We start from the raw sequence: 13,545 nt of genomic DNA on the forward strand, positions 1-13,545 counted from the left end.
GTTGTTGATCCAAGGAGAAACCTGTTTGCCATTATGGAGTATTAGAATTAGAAAGAGGGGAGTGCTCATGCCATTGTACAGAGCACTGATGAGACCTCACTTGGAGTATTGTACGCAGTAATGGAGACCTTATCTCCATAAAGATATAAATACTTTGGAGAGAGTTCAGAGAAGGGCTTCAAAACTGGTTCATGGATGTTGTAGGGTAAATTTTATTAGGAAAGGTTAAATGATCTTAACATGTATAGCTTGGAGGAAAGACGAGACAGGGGGGGATATGATAGAAACATATAAATATATAAAGGGAATCAACACAGAAAAGGAAGAGAGAGTACCGTATATTTAAAAGAATGAAAACTACCACAACAAGATGATAGTCTTAAATAAGAGGGGCAAAGATTTAAAAATAACAGGTAGTATTTCTTTACCGAGAGAGTAGTGGATGCATGGAATAGCCTTCCAGCTGAAGTGGTAGAAGTTAACACAGTGAGGGAGTTTAAGCATGCGTGGGATAGGCATAAGGCTATCCTAGATATAAGAGACTAATGCAAGTATTAAGAAAATTGGGCAGACTAGATGGGCTGTATGGCTCTTATCTGCCGTCCCATTCTTTGTTTCTATACTTCTATGAGCCATCAAGGATTTGTTCCCCTTTTTGTGGAATAATTGGAAATGGCTACAACTAGGGGGAGGGGGATAGCCTTCTTTTGGATCAGCATAAAAGATTGGGCTTCATGGTTGAACTTAAAGTCTTTTTCAATCTAGACAACTATGTACTATGTATTATATACATTATATACAGCTATAAAATTATCCTAATGAATAAGCACACTTAACCCCTTAGTGACCAGGCCGTTTTTTCAATTTTCTTACTGTTAAGGACCAGGGCTGTTTTTACATTTCTGCTGTGTTTGTGTTTTGTTTCTTTAATTCTTTATTTATCGGTTCATGCAGAGTTATATCACAGAGAGAGAAGCATCCTGTATAAACAGTCTTGTGTACAATGGAGCATCACAGCTTATTTAAACAAGGTATTTTCTATTAACATATAATGCTATACCAGTGGTTACCGATTATATTACAGAATGGTCTACATAGAAACATTTCAGTAGCATCATTTCCGTTACTAATCTACCCTGCTTTGCGTTAACTGCCTTGGGGTGCCCTGTATCTGTTAGCTGCCTCTCTTTATCTGTATCTTATCAGCAGTGGTTTATTTTTTTATTTTTTTATTATTCTTTATTTTGTTTGTGCAAGGAATTAACAATTATGCATTCAAAGCCATCATAGTGCATAGAAGTATCAGTGTTTCAACAAGGGTATCAGTATAGCATAGTTCAGTCCTGCACATTTTTCAATAGGTTATTCAGGCGTAGTGTGTCCATTGTAAGAAAACGGAAATGGGAAGTAGCAGTCGTTTTTATCTTCCGCATGAATTTTTACTTTTTGAGAAGAAAGTTGAGAAGAAGGAGAGGATATGTAAGAGTAAGATATGGGAGTGAACAGGGGTGATAGTGGTGTCGTCAGGGAGGAGGAGGATCTTCAAGGGTGGTGGTGGCCGTTGTTGCGTTCGGTCTAAGCGAGTCAGAAGTTTTTGAGTCGTATCACTATGGATTTGTCTCTTTTAGCGGTTGGTGTAGTCTTCCCAGGGTTCCCAGATTTTAAGGAATGTCAGATAAGTATCTCTGAATTGTTCAGTCAGTTTGTCCATGAGGTGAGTGTCATTTATGTTGTGGGTCACCTTGTCTATGTGTGGCATGTGTGTGTGCAGCCATGTCTGTGCCATGGCCCTTCTGGCAGCCAAGTTTATCTTGTTGAATAGCTTTTGTTCTCTGTTTGTCAAGTCGTCTAACGGTCTCGCTATTAGAAATGCCCATGGGTCCGGTTGGATATTTTTATGAAGTATCTCTGACAGGAGTTTAGCTATATTTTCCCAGAAGCTTTTCGCCTTAGGGCACGTCCACCACATGTGGAGGTATGTACCCTTGTCTCCGCATCCTCTCCAGCAGGTGTCTGTAGTTGTTTTACTCATCCTACATTGTTTAACTGGTGTTGTGTACCACCTCATGAGTGTTTTGTAGCATTATTCCTGATGTAGTACGAAAATGGAGGCTTTAGCTGCTGCTTCCCAAATGTCTTGCCACTCCCCGCTCTCTAGTGGTTGTTGTAGTTCTGCCTCCCATTGCGCTACATATGTAGGTGTCTGTGTTTCATCTGTTGGTGCGCTTAATTGTCTGTATAGAAGCGTGATGAGGCCAGTACGCGGCCCTTCCGTGATGCACAGCGTTTCGTAAAAGGTTGGCTTGGCCATAGCTGTTGTGCGAACTTGGGGTTTTGTGGCAAAGTCCCATAGTTGCATGTACCGAAAATAGTCTTTCGTGGTTAGTGGGGCCATTGTTTTTAGGTTGTCAAATGTTTTGATTTTGCCTGCGTGATATAGTTGGTGATATCATTGTATGCCTGTGTTTTCTATGTTTCGGAAGTCCCTAGCAGCTAATCCTGGTGTGAATGCTTTATTGCGGAGATAGGGGGCCAAGGGTGAGATTGGGTGTGTCAGGCCGTATTTGTATGCCGCTGAGTCCCAGATCCTGATCGAGTTCAGGATGGCAGGGCAACTTGTGCGGAGTTCTGGTCTGTCGGCTCTTGGTAGCCAAATCCAGAATTGTGGAAGATCTGTGTTCATAATTAGGGTTTCTATATCTGCCCATCTGTGAGTGTCTGGTGGTGAGTGCCATTCTATGATTTGTGCAAGTTGCCTGAGAGGTAGTAAAGGTAGAGGTTGGGGAGTCCCAGTCCTCCCCTGCTCTTAGGGGTGTATAGAGTCGTGCTATTCTGTTTCTCTTTCTAGCCCAAATAAAGTTGTCTATCGCTGTCTGTAGGACTTTTAGGTCTCCTTTATTGATTTATATTAGCAAGGCTTGGAACAAAAAAAGGAGGCGTGGAAGGAGGTTCATTTTAACGCTATGTAACCTCCCTATCCATGATATTGTTTTTTCGTGCCATTTGTCCATGTCTTTCAAGAGGATATTTATGATGCGCTGATGGTTTTCCGCGTATAGATCTTTGGGGTCTATTGTCAGTTTGACTCCTAGATATTTGATGGGTCAGGAGCTTATGTGTAGATTGGTCTTGTGTTTTATCCATGTAACGTCTGCTTCCGTCATTCCTATCGGCATGCCCACCCATTTGTCTAGATTGATCTTGTAGCCCGAAACCTGATTGTACGTTTCTAGTAGTGTAAGTAGGGTCGGGATTGAGAGGGTTGGGTTAGTAAGGGTAAGCAGGATGTCATCCGCATATGCAGAGACTTTGAATTCTTCCGTTGCTATCTTTATACCTGTTACTGCGGGTGGGATCTTATTAGGTGTAATAATGGTTCTAGGGCCAGAATGAACAGGAGGGGCGACAGAGGACAGCCTTGTTTGTGAGTTCAAAGGGGCGCAGCGGTGCACCCTGTATTACTGTTTGTGCTCTGGGGTTGGTGTAGAGGGCTTTCACTGCTGTTATAAAAAAGTCTGGTATTTGTGGTTTTTGTAGTAGGGCAAACATATAGTGCCACTGGACTCTATCGAACGCCTTCTCCGCATCCAGGGAAAGGACCAGAGAAGGCGCTCGGGTCTTTCCCGGCCACCACATGAGATCAGTCGCCCTCCGTGTCTTTTCGTACAATTGTCTGGTGGGCACAAAGCCCACCTGGTCTGCGTGTATGTATTTCGTAAGGAGGGGGTTCAGTCTATTTGCCAATATCTTGGCATATACCTTCACGTTGAAGTTTATGAGGGATATGGGGTGGTAGTTGGCCATTAGGGTTGCGTCTCTATCTGGTTTGGGGATGAGCGTGATGTTTGCAGTTGTGATGTCTGGTGTCAGGGCCTCTCCTTCCGTCCAGCGTGCATACATGTTGGTTAGGTGGGGTATGAGGTCTTCTTTGAAGGTCTTGTAGTATGCCCCATCGAAGCCGTCATGGCCCGGGGCCTTATTCCCCTTGAGTCCTGCTATCGCTCTGTATCTATAGGGTCTCCTAGGGGTGCCGTCCGGTCTGCCTTGAGCAGTGGGAGCTGGGATCTATCCAAAAATGTCTTTACTGCTGACATGTATGCTTTGTTATCTTCTGTCAGTGTGGGGGAGTGGTTGTATACTGCCCTAAAGAAGTTTGTGAATTCGTCTTTGATGTCATTGGGGCTCGTGAGGATCTGTCCCTTTTTGTTACTTATCGCGGTCAATGAAGAGGCATTAGTTTTGGGTCTAAGGGCTCTCGCAAGGAGCGTGTCCATTTTATTAGACTTTTCATAGAAAAGTCATTTCGTCCTCATTAGTTCTTTGCTGATGTCATCTATCATCAGTTCCCTGAGTAGCCATCTGATTTCTGTTAGTTCTCTAGTCGTGGTCTGGGTGACCATCTGCTTGTGCTGTAGCTCTGTTTTTCGTAGTTGTTTTTGCAAGTCTGCCAGTCATTCGTATTTTTTTTGTTTTTGTTGGGTCGCTATCCGTATAAGGATCACTGTTTTATGAGCCGCCCAGAGGGTTGTTGGGGATATGTCGGGTGTGTTATTGGTTTGGAAGTAGTGTATGAGTCCCTCCTGGAGGTCCTCTTTGATCTGTGGATCCCTAAGGAGGAGGTTCTAATCCAGGTCATGCCAAGTTTGTTAGTAAGAAATAGGTTGATGCGTGAATAGGTTTTATGTGCCGCTGAGAAAAATGTGTAATCCCTTTCTCCTGGGTGCTGGAGTCTCCAGGGATCTAATAGGCCCGTGTTGTGGATAAATTTTTGGAGTAATTTGTCTTGTCCCCCTCTGTTGTGTGAGCCGGGAAGATGTTGTCCCCCACTGTGGTCTGATGCTGGGCAAGGTGTTGCATTGAGATCCCCCCCCAGAATGAGTATGCCCCTAGGGAGGGCCCCCTAGTCTCCAAGTCTAGCCAGAACTTTGGGGAAGGGGTGTTTGGGGCGTACACGTTGATAAGGTGGTGTTAGCGTGCATTGTGCCCGAGAGTGCCACGTACCGGCCGTTTGGACCCCTGTGATTTGGACCCCCGTGATTTTTTATAGGGTGCGCTTGAAGCATATGTTCTCGTGTAAATGTGGTTTATTAGTTGTAGCTTAGAGGTGCGTGGGATGTGGGATTCCTGTATGAATGCTATATCAGCCTTTTGTCTGTGAATTTCCCGTAGGAGAAGCCTACGTTTGTTGGGGGCATTAAGTCCGTTAGCATTCAGTGAAGTCAAGTGGAGGTCCATGTCGTGTCGTTGTATATGGTGTAGATGTACTTACACTAAACTCGTTTTGCCTGTTTGGGGTCTGGAGTGAGGTCACTAGCGTCTAGATATAACTGGTATGTGAGCGCTCCAATTAATTATGCAGATCTACATAACAATCAAGATGAAAATATCAATAAACTTAAAAATGACCAATCTCGCCGAGATCACCACAATGACCACCATAAACCACAATTGAATGTACTGGGTGAGTCTTATCTGAATCAGAATACTCTACACATATATATATAAGAGTATAACAAAATATCATTTATTGTATAATAAACCAATCATAAAAAATGAAACAACATCTCAAAACGTCCAGTATCAGATGTAATCGTGATGAATAGTAAGGGGCCCCTTATTCATATTCTTGTCGACAAAGGACTGATGTAAAAAATCCGAGATGTGCACATTAGCATAAAAACTATATGTGAACTCAAAAAAGTTCAAGCAGTAGGCTCCAGTCCAGTCCGTGAAAAAATATATAAGTGGATAAACGGATAGTGCCCAGACGACCAAGCCGTCTTACGGAGAGGGAGCTCAAACACCAGCCAAACACCCTGGTCAAGACTAAGAGGGAAGCGATAGGGATGGCCCCAAAGGTGAAAAATCACATCCAGATATGGAAAACTATGGGGATATCACTTCAGCAACTTACCCTATCCGTCCGACCATCGGGTGAGAAACTGGGAGCACATAAACTCCAAACCGTGAGGGCTGCAGGAAAAAGGCCGTTCTCGCCAGGTCGCTTGCCGAAAATCAATGGCGGGTCGTAAAGGACGAATCGGCTGGGAAGTTCAAATCCGTCGGCGGTGTGGTGAGGTAGCAGACAGCACGTCTACGCGTTTCGTCCTAGCTGGAGGACTTTTTCAAGACAATGTCTGCTGTCTAAGAGCCGGGTTTATATACCCACTCTTAATTGATTCATAGAATGGTCATGATTGTTAATTGATTCATAGAATGGTCATGATTGTTAATTGATAAACTGAGATCATTACAGATCTAAAGTAAATGGTCATAATTGTTAATTGATAAACTGAGATCATTACAGATCTAAAATAAAATATGCTGCAAGTGGATAGAAAAACACAAAATATAATAAATGAAAACATATATCCTTATTAGGACAATCTCATATTATTAACATCGAAAAATTATATATATATAGACATAAAATAAAGATTAAAAATATATTTTTATTTTTACTTTTATTTTTACTAATAAAGTATTTCAATCTCAAGTTTAACAGAGATAATTAATCAATCTTGATTTGTGAGCCTTTTTTTTTTTTTTTTTTTTTTTTTTTTTTTTTATTTTATTTAAAAATAATAATAATGATAATATAGTTCAATTGTTTTATAAAAATCTGTTATTTATATATATTAGATTAGGAACAAGAACATTAAAATAAATGTTGAGCACTATATTTTTGTATATATATTTATATGTATAATTAAGAAAAAGAACATTGGAAAAAATGCTGAACACTCATATAGGATTCATATAAGTGTTAAAGAGACCATGGGGTCTAAGGTGAATCGTAATATATATGTGGTTCCCGATTCATCCTCTCCCACATATAGAGACAGTGAAAGATCTTTCACTCACAGGGACAAATAAGTATGTCTTCCAAATTTTAAATGTTACATTCCACTTCTTCATTTAACCCATTAGGAGTAAGTGTGTTGAGTCTAAAGATCCATTTAGTTTCTGCTGTAATTAAGGCTAATTTTCTATTGGGTATATTCTCTGCAATATGCTCGATGCCCATTACTAAAAGCTGTGAAGGGTTACTGTCATGGGCCATTTGGAAGTGTCTGGCTACTGGAGATTTTTTATCACGGTTGCTGATGGCTCGTCTGTGTTCCCTGAACCTGGCTTTTAATGGTCTTGAAGTCTGACCTACATATAGCAAGTCACAAGTACATATCAACAGATATACCACAAATGAGGTATTGCACGAGATTCTAGTGGTTGTATGGAAGTTCTCATCTTTAGAGGAAGGGGGAAAATTCTTTTTTCCGTGACATATGTGTTGGCAGGTTAAGCATCGGGTGGCACCACATTTGAAATTTCCTGCTTCACATAATATCGATGTTTGATTAGTTTTTGCAGTCGGAAATTTGGAAGGGGCCAATAGGTTCTTTAGATTCCTATTTTTACGGAATGTTACTCTGGGTACTTCAGGGATACTGAAACGAAGCCATGGATCCAACCGCAGAATAGACCAATGATTGTTTAGGATATGAATGATCTGGTTGTACGCCCTATTGTACGTTGTCGAGAAGATGGGACCTTTATTCTGACCCACCTCTCTAGTACTGATGTGAAAGTCTATCCTCGGTTTAGGTCTCCTTATTATCGGATGATTCTCCAATAGAGATAGAATCTCCCTATGTTTGACTGAGGGGGAAGGTGATGAAATCAGTATATCAGCTGCAAACCCAGGGATAATTTTAGAGTTCTTTCCGTCCATTCCAATTTTACGCTGGTTGATAAGGGAATCTCTATTGAGCCCTCTAGCCTTCTGGTACGCCCGACCAATGATGCTAGGGTCATAATTCTTATCCAGAAATCGCTGGCAAAGGTCCAACGACTCCTCTTCAAAATTCTCCAAAAAGGAACAATTGCGTCGGAGCCTGGTGAACTGGCTAAACGGGATATTATTAATCCACGTAGGATGATGACCACTCGTGGAGTGTAAAAAACCATTGACATCCACCTGTTTTTTATATGTTCTGGTGTGGACATAACCAGGTTTCCCACTCAGGATTAAATCCAGAAATTCAATAGTAGATCTATTTTTGTTGCTCGTGAAGGAGAGCCCCCACTCGTTGTTATTGAGACTTTGAACGAACTCCTCAGCTTCATTTAGATCACCTTCCCAAATGATCAGGATGTCATCAATGAAGCGTTTGTAGAATTTCAGGTGCCTCTTCCAGATAGGGTTATGGTAGATGTTGGAATGCTCCCATAAACCCATAAAGATGTTGGCGTATGCTGGGGCAAAGCTCGCCCCCATTGCTGTCCCTTTCTTCTGTAAATAAAATTGCCCATTGAAACTAAAATAGTTGTGGGGTCACTAGCGTCTGCCTCGTTCGCCTCTTCTGTGGTGTAGCAGTTCCTCCACTGGGTAGTGAGGGGGAGGGGGAAGAGGGTGGGGGGCAGGTGGAAGGAAGAGAGAGAGAAAAAGAAGTAGAGGTAGTAGGTGATAGGTTATCTACTACCTGAGAGAAGACAAGGTACAAATATACAAGCTAGTACTTTGCTGATCAACAGGTTAACAAAATGGTCATCTCCGTGGAGGGTCTATTTAACAAAAAATCTGGATCTTACTAGTCGCCAGGAGCTATGGGGGCGCGTCCACCACGCTGAGGGGATCTCCTCTAGTGGGGTGGAGGCTTGGCTGCCATCCACCCTGTCGAGACTCATATTTATCTTAAAACAACCATCTTAAAGCAACAATCTCTAAACAGCCATCTCAAAACAACCGGCACTGTTACTTTGCTGATCTGTGGGCACGGGGGTGGGGGGGGAAAGGCACGGGCAGCGTTCCTTCTGGCTTGTCGTGTCACCGTGTCCTGAGTATTTGTTAAGAGTGTTTTTTTAGTTTTGTTTTTTTGTGTTTTTTTGGGTGTTAGAAATGTTTATTAGAAATTTTGGGTTCGCGGTATGTCTTTTTTTCAGGGCTCACCGTCCAGTATATTAGGTTCAGCTATTGTGGGGTCAGTATGTCTCATTTAGTCTTCGTGTGAGTGTCACGGGTCGGGGCCAATGTCTGCACGGGGGGTGGGGGGAGCGCCACAGGGATACATTCTCTTTTTGCACATCTGGTGCCTAGGTGATGGGCAACGCGCTTTTTGTGGGGCCGTTCACTTCCAGTCCCTAGCTATATTACAGTCCCTCTCCCACCCGTCCCCTCCCGCATTCCCCCAGCCACAGCCATATTGTGGAGCCATGTATTTCCTGCTGTTTCTGTGCACCTCTTTTCCTTTTTTGTTAAAAAATCAGGGCCTCTGCATGTCAAGAGCTGCGGTAATTGGCAATTGCAGGCTCCACATGCGCTCAAGTCTGTACCCAAACCTCAGTCGGGGCGCGACCCGTCACCCCCAGCCATCACACATACATTAATGCACATCAGGTTATTGTGAATACCTCTCCCACCTGTCCCACCCCCTCCCCCCCCATCCCGCCAGTTGCAATGTTTCGTGCCCTTTTAAGAACCATTCCTTAGTCCAGCTATACAGATTGTCCGTTCAGCCGGTGGAGTTAGTTACACTAAAACATATTAAAACTTGTGAAACTAAAATAATCGCTTGCGTGCTGTGTTTGTATTTAACTGTAATTTTCCTCTTACTCATTTACTGTACCCACACCATAAAAAGGTCTTTCTAAAGATACCATTATTTTCATCATATATCATTAACTATAAAAAAATTATAATATATGATGAAAACTTTTTAAAAAACACACCTTTTCTAACTTTGACCCCCAAAATCTGTTACGCATCTACAACAGTCAAAAAACATCCATGCTGAATAGTTTCTAAATTTTGTCCTGAGTTTAGAAATACCCAATGTTAACATGTTCTTAGCTTCTTCTTTTTTTGCAAGTTATAGGGCTATAAGTAAAAGTAGGACATTGCTGTTTCAAAATATATATATTTAAAATGTATCAATAGTGACATTGTAACACTGTTATCTGTCTTAAAAAAAATCTGAAGCACACCTCACATGTACATATTTTTTTTAAAGTAGACAACCCAGCGTATTCAATATGGGGTATGCCCAGTTACATAGTTACATAGTTACATAGCTGAAAAGAGACTTGCGTCCATCAAGCTCAGCCTTCCTCACATATGCTTTTGCTGTTGATCCAAAAGAAGGCAAAAAACCCAGTCTGAAGCGCTTCCAATTTTGCAACAAACTAGGAAAAAATTCCTTCTTGACCCCAAAATAGCAGTCAGATGTCTCCTTGGATCAAGCAGCTATTAGCCCACTAATTCGAAATTGTATCCCTGTATGTTATGTGTTTGCAAGTATTTATCCAATTGCAATTTAAACATCTGTATAGACTCTGACAAAACCACCTCTTCCGGCAATGAATTCCATATCCTTATTGCTCTTACTGTAAAAAAACCTTTTCTTTGCCTTAGATGAAATCTCCTTTCTTCAAGCCTAAATGTGTGACCTTGTGTCCTATGTATAGCCCTGTTTATGAATAGATTTCCATATAATGGTTTGTACTGGCCCCGAATATATTTGTATAATGTTATCATATCCCCTCTAAGGCGCCGTTTTTCCAAACTGAAGAGATTTAAATTTTTTAACCTTTCTTCATAACTAAAATGCTCCATTCCTTTTATTAATTTTGTAGCTCGTCTCTGCTCTTTTTCTAGTGCCATGATATCCTTCTTTAGAACAGGTGCCCAAAATTGCACAGCATATTCAAGGTGTGGTCTTACCAGCGATTTATAAAGAGGCAAAATTATATTTTCATCTCGAGAATTTATGCCCCTTTTTATACATGACAAAACCTTACTGGCCTTAGCAACGGCAGATTGACATTGCATATTGCTACCTAATTTGTTGTCTATAACAATTCCCAAAACCTTCTCGTGTGTGGTTATCCCTAGTTCACTACCATTTAGGGTGTAAATTGCTTGTACATTCTTAACCCCGAAGTGCATAACTTTGCATTTTTCTTTTTTTTTTTTTTTTTAATTCTTTATTTATAACAAGGCAGAACACCACATGAATTCAAAAGACAACAGTAAATAGCAGTGACTGATGGTATATAACATCGCATATTAAAACATCAAAAACAGTAACTGGTATATGAAGGATGTAAATAAATCACTGAGCGGTCAATCTTGACAGTGTCTCCATGAACGTTTGTCTTTTAGCCATAGTCCAATGGGAAATAGATAATCATGGTGTTGCACCTTGGGTTTTTAAATTTTAAGTAATATAGAAAACGATCAATCCCCATACACCGTTCGAACTAGCGTAGCACTCGTAGTCATTAAGATGTAGGGCATGTGCTCATATCAAATAGACCGTCTATCCCCAGCCAAACATACGAAGCCCCCTGCGAGGGTGGGCTAGCCAACCCTGCAACATCAGTATGGTCTAACAAACCAACCGCATCAACAGTGCAGCATCGATTCCCTATGCATAGGTCGTGAAAGTTTTACTATAGAGGGAACATAGTAAAAAATGATATGTGGTGAAAATGGAGATGATCGTAGAGAGTGAAGAAAGAGATAGATTAAAGAGAAAGGAGGAACTTCCATAGGGGGGGGGGGGAAGGGTAAGGGGAGGGTAAGGTGAAGGGAGGGGAGAGTGCAATATACTGCTAGCCGGCGATAACTATGGATATTTTCTGTGGGCTAAGCGCTATACAGCTATGGGAGGCGATAAAGATCTAGGAGCCCAAAGCATGGGTCAGAGGTCGGAACCACCCCAAGGGCTTGAGGTTTAAGACAGGAGAGGTCCCTCACAGGACGTCATCTCGTGGGCGTGGAACGGGGCTGAGTGTTCGGCCCCCGAGATGAGGGCTCGGGGGAGATATCCCAGCCGTCCGGTCTTTTAATCGCCTATTCCGCTATCTACCCATGGGGCCCAAACCCTGTCAAACTTTTTGAGGGTGCCTCTGACCCGTGCCGTTAGCTTGTCCATGAGGAAAGCATCTTTGATCTTCTGTATGACAGCATCAAGTGAGGGAGCCTCACTATGTAGCCAAGCTTGGGCGAGTGCCCTCCTGGCTGCTAGGTTCACCTTATGTAATAACAATTGTTCCGTCCTGGACCAGTTATCCAAAGATCTGGCCAGAAGGAAAACCCAGGGGTCCAGTTTAACTTCTTTGTCAAAGATATCTTTCAGAAGCCCTGTCACTAAGTTCCAAAATTTTTGTGCCTCGGGACAATCCCACCACATATGTAGGTACGTCCCTTGCAGACCACACCCTCTCCAGCATAAGTCCGTGGGCGATTTATGCATCTTGTATAACTTTACCGGGGTGGTGTACCACCGGAAGATAGTTTTGTATGCTTGTTCCTGCATGGAGACACATATAGATGACGTGGCCGCAGCTTCCCAAATCTCCTGCCAATCAATGCCTTCCAGTTCTTCACCCAAATCAGCTTCCCATTGAGATATATAAGTGAGGTCCCCCCATTCTTTCGTACTCGAACTTAAGTGAGTGTATAATAAGGAGATGAGGCCCCTAGGGATCCGTTCCTTGAGGCATATAGTTTCAAAGAATGTGAGCGGCTTCTGGGCACTGATCTTAATCGAAGGGGTTTGGGCAAAGTCCCGAATCTGGAGGTAACGAAAAAAGTCGGCAGGGCGCAGCGTAGCCCTGTTTTTCAATTCCTCAAACGTTACAAGGGAGCCACCTTCGTACAGATGGCAAAGACGCTGTATCCCTGTACTTTCAATACCCCCAAAGTCCTTAGCCTCCAGTCCCGGAGTGAAAGCTGTGTTTCTCAAAAAAGGGGCTAGGGGTGAAAGTCCGGGTGATAAACCGTATTTAGTCGAGGTAGCATCCCAAATTCTCAGGGAATTCGCAATAGCCGGACATTCGATGCAGGTCGAGGGCCGGTTTTCCCTAGGGACCCACATCAGAAATTGAGGTAAGTCGGGACTCATGAGAGACGACTCCAAGTCTACCCACCGCCTTTCCTCCGGAGGGGAATGCCATAGAACTACTTGCGACAGCTGTGCCGCAAAATAGTAAAAGTATAGATTCGGGAGTCCCAGGCCCCCCCTTGTCTTAGCCCTATATAGAATGTTTCGGGAGACTCTTGGCCTTTTATTTTGCCAAATAAATTTTCCTATCGCCTGCTGGAGCCCGCCTAGGTCAGATTTAGTCAGCTTAACCGGGAGGGCCTGGAACAGAAACAAGATTCTGGGCAGCACGTTCATTTTCACCGAATGGATTCTACCAATCCAAGAAATTGGTTTGTCTATCCATTTCTCCATATCGGTGATCAGGGCCCGTATCAAAGGTGAAAAATGTTGTGCATATAGCCGTGCTGGATCCGCCGTCAACCTTACCCCCAGGTACTTGATCTGGTCCCTCGCTATACTAATCCGGTAGGTATCACCGATAGCGATTATATCTGTTTCAGTCATGCAGAGAGGGAGTGCGCTCGATTTAGGCATGTTCACCTTGTATCTGGCAAGCCCGCCGTAGGTATCCAAGATTCCCGCCAGTGCCCCCATAGAGCCAATCGGATCTGTTAGGGTCAGCAATATGTCGTCGGCAAAACCCGACACTACGTAC

This window comes from Pelobates fuscus, chromosome 5 (assembly GCF_036172605.1).
Source record: "Pelobates fuscus isolate aPelFus1 chromosome 5, aPelFus1.pri, whole genome shotgun sequence".
Taxonomy (NCBI): Eukaryota; Metazoa; Chordata; class Amphibia; order Anura; family Pelobatidae; genus Pelobates; species Pelobates fuscus.